This window comes from Pteropus vampyrus, unplaced genomic scaffold, assembly GCF_000151845.1.
Source record: "Pteropus vampyrus isolate Shadow unplaced genomic scaffold, Pvam_2.0 Scaffold180, whole genome shotgun sequence".
Lineage (NCBI taxonomy): Eukaryota > Metazoa > Chordata > Mammalia > Chiroptera > Pteropodidae > Pteropus > Pteropus vampyrus.
Window position 1 is genome coordinate 1376600 of NW_011888961.1, and position 3676 is coordinate 1380275.

The window sequence follows — 3676 nt, forward strand, 5'->3', positions numbered from 1 at the left end:
GAACTCTTTTAGAAATTATGTTTTTGTGATATATTTAAAGACATCAAGAAATGCCACCTCATAATGCTAAGTAAAAACAAGCAGGTTACAAAATTGTATGTAAAGCATGATCCCAATCTCATAATAGAAATTATATGTATGTATTATATAGATTATATATGTGTATATATACACACACACATAAATACTCATATACTGAAACTTTGTCAGTATTTATATTGTTGTTTTCAGAAAATAAGATATGGAAAGAAAGACTCCAAAATTTAATAACAGTGACATTTAGTGGGATTTTAAGTTTATCCTTTATGTTTCACCTGTATTTTCAAGAGTCAGAATCATTACTTTTATAACCAGAAAAAAAAATACTAGTTTTATTTTTTAAAAAAAGCAAAATAATAAATGACATAAGCTGTGACAGTTCACTGCCCAACTTCTTACCTCACCTCATCCATAAAAATGGGCCTAACTGAGGCTCGCAAAAACCACCATCAGTATAGAGTGAAATGCAATGAATTTCCTAGCTGGGCTTGGTAACATAGATTTTTTTCCCTCTAGAATCTGAGAAAGGAGGACCACTGGCAACTTGTATAAAAACACTAAGACTTGATAAAAGCTGTCTTGGACAAGGTCGTTACCCCTTCAAAGGAGGAAAAAAGCTGTGTCATACCCAGGAGTACCTATTTCTAGCACTCTCTTTTGTGTGAGTACAGCGTGATTAGATTATCAGCAGAAAAATCTTAGGAAAAGACCCCACCAATAAGGAGTCAAAATCATGTGAAAGGGTCAGAGGAAGAAAGAGCAAGGGCTGTGTGGGAGGGTCATCGATGACCAGCAGAAAACAGGCATCCATTTATCAACTGCACTCCCTACCGGATGGGGAGTAACTCACATCCTGTGACATTGCCTTCTGTCCTTGATTATCTCAAATACATGAAAATATTATCAATCAGCCTTTCAAAAAATACCAACTAATGAGCCACATTTCCTCTTCCTTCATCTGTCTGTGTTAGCAGTGTCAATGTAAACCTTCCTAAAATAGAAGCCAGTGCATTTCTTAAAACATTTTTTTTTTGATGAGTGGCCCTCCCCACTTTCCCTTTCTTATTATTTTCTGTGTCTCTCAGAAGACAAATAAAAGAATTAATCAAAATTCTTTCCAATTGATTATGCTTTGGTTAGTGGTTTTTTCTTTCGGTTTTGTTTTGTTCTGGTTTTGTTTGTTTGTTTGTTTGTTTGTTTGTTTGTTTGTTTGTTTTAACTACCTTTCTCAATTGGGGTAATTCCGTAACAAACTAAAAACAACTGTATTGGCAATATCAACAAGAACTTGGATAAAAATATGCTCAATCCATTTTGATAACCTATTCACAGGCCTAAAGAAACATTCAAAGAGGTTAATCGTTGTCTTGAGAAGATCAGAAAACTATCATTTTCAAATGCAGTCTTTATTAAATGCTTCTGTGCATTTAATCATCCCTCCAGCATTTATGTTGGCCAGATTCAATTCAGTCATCGGAAGCATTTGTGGAGCACCACAAGCAAAGCCTCTATGAAACAGAGAAGGGCAGAGTGAAAAGGCTAGCTTTGTATGATATGCCAGCCCAAGCCTGCCAGTGGAAAGCCTGTAAAAGAACATAGCGGAAAATTCCTAGGTCCTGAAATCTCAGTGCAGATAAAGGGAGGTTGCACAGGCTGCAGTGAAGGTACACAATGGGGAAGGTGACATAAGTAAGGCAAAGAAAAATTTCAGGACCTGTGTCCCCAAATCTAGGCCCAGAGAATGTACCTTTTTTTTTTTGCTGAGTAGCAGAACTGATGCCTTAGCCAGTAGGGTAAAGTGTTTCTAGATGCTGATGGAGCCTCTTAAAATGTAGATAAATTTCTGGGGTCCCTTCTGGGGATCCTTTTACCCCGCTCAGGCTACTGACCATCACAGCTGACCTGAGCACAGCCATATGCAGAAGGAGGATACCAGGAAGTCGGTGTCTGTGTCTTTGGAAAGAAAAACACACACACAGAGAGTCTGGGGAGTTTTGTTAAGAAATAGATTCACAGGTATCAGTATAATCTAAAAGCCAAACTTCATTTAAAATCTACAGCTGTAGGAAACCTTAGATATGACTTCCACATCCTCACAAATCCACTGATTTCAGAAAAGACTCTAAACTATTCCAGTTCTTTGGAAGAAATCTGTAAAAGTCTTTATGTTTTGGGATTTAAATCATGACGGAGGGCAAAATGAAGAAAGACTCAGAGATCTTTGGGGTTGATCAGAAATGGCCACATGGAGGAAGTGATTTAGGAATCTTATTGTGAATGCGTTCAAAACAGATTGGCAGGTTGCGATGAAGACTGTGGCTGTCCATAGCAGGCACCGGCTGGGACAATCGCAAGCAGCTGATGAGTCCACTTTATCCGCCAGTCAGGAAGGGAGCGGTTCTGCTCAGAGTCTGCCTTGTTATTGAGATCCCCGGCTGCTCTGGGTCCGATTAGGGCTCCCAGCTTGTCCTGAGTATGACTGAACTTCCTTTCTGAAGCTGAGTCTGCCCTATTCTAAGAATCTAAGGTCTCTTGGAGATAACACTCGTTCAGGAGAGACGGCTGCATTCTGGGGATGCCGAGAATTAGAGCATTTGGTCAATGAGCCTCGATCTTTACATCCATATTTGAATGGGAATTATGTTTATCAAAAAAGTGTGAATCAGAAGTTGAAGAACGAAGTGAATGGTTTGCAATGATCATAAGAGAATGCGGCGGGAGTGGGGGCGGGGGGTGCGCGGGAAGGAAGAACGCGGCAGAGAACAGCATCTGAAATGACAGATGAAATAAGCTGAGGTAGAGTAATAGGATTTAGTTTACTCTTTATACACTGAAGGCAAGCCATTGGAAATGAAGGGTAGATTTTCTAGTCCTTTCTACTCACACACATTCAAAAGATGCAGAGGAACCAAAAATGCATATGTTCTCTGTAGCATATGTTCTCAGTGGGAACCAACCCCCACATGTTAAATCTAAATAAAGAAGAAAAATGCTGTCCCAGTGTACAGCCAGGGAAGAAGATAAGAAGGTCAGTGGCAAGCAAGACAGAGTTACCTGCCTGTGCCAGAAGAGGAGCTTTGCCATGGCCCATAATTCAAGGTGGCTGATAAAGACGAACAGAGTTTAATTCAAATGGACCAATATTTAGTGAGCGTCTACTAAATGCAAAGGCTGGAGACTGGGAAATACCCAGATGAATAGGATGAGACTCCTCCTTTATCGAGTTCACAACTATCTAGTGAGAACCAGGTCAGAATAGGAATAAGATACAAGTTTTAGGGTTGAAATACACCAATATTGCAGATGCCAAACCATTTGCTCACGAGAACAGCATTCTGTTCCAGTGTAAGCCAAAGGCAGTAGCTCTCAGCCCTGGCCAGTCTGCCAAGTAGACATCATTTACGAATGTTGGGTTCCCAATTTAAAAACATCAAATCGCAACCCTTCTTTGCCCCTTGCAAACCCGCAGTCCAGTGTCGAGCATCTCTGAAGCTTTTCAGTATCTCGAGCAAGGTATAATGCCTAAGAGTCAAGGCTTTGGGGGTCAAAACTCCCTGGATTCAAAGTGTGACTCTGCCGTGTACTAACTGTTTGGCCTCGGGCAAGAGTCTTCACCTCTTTGTCCCTCAGTTGCCTT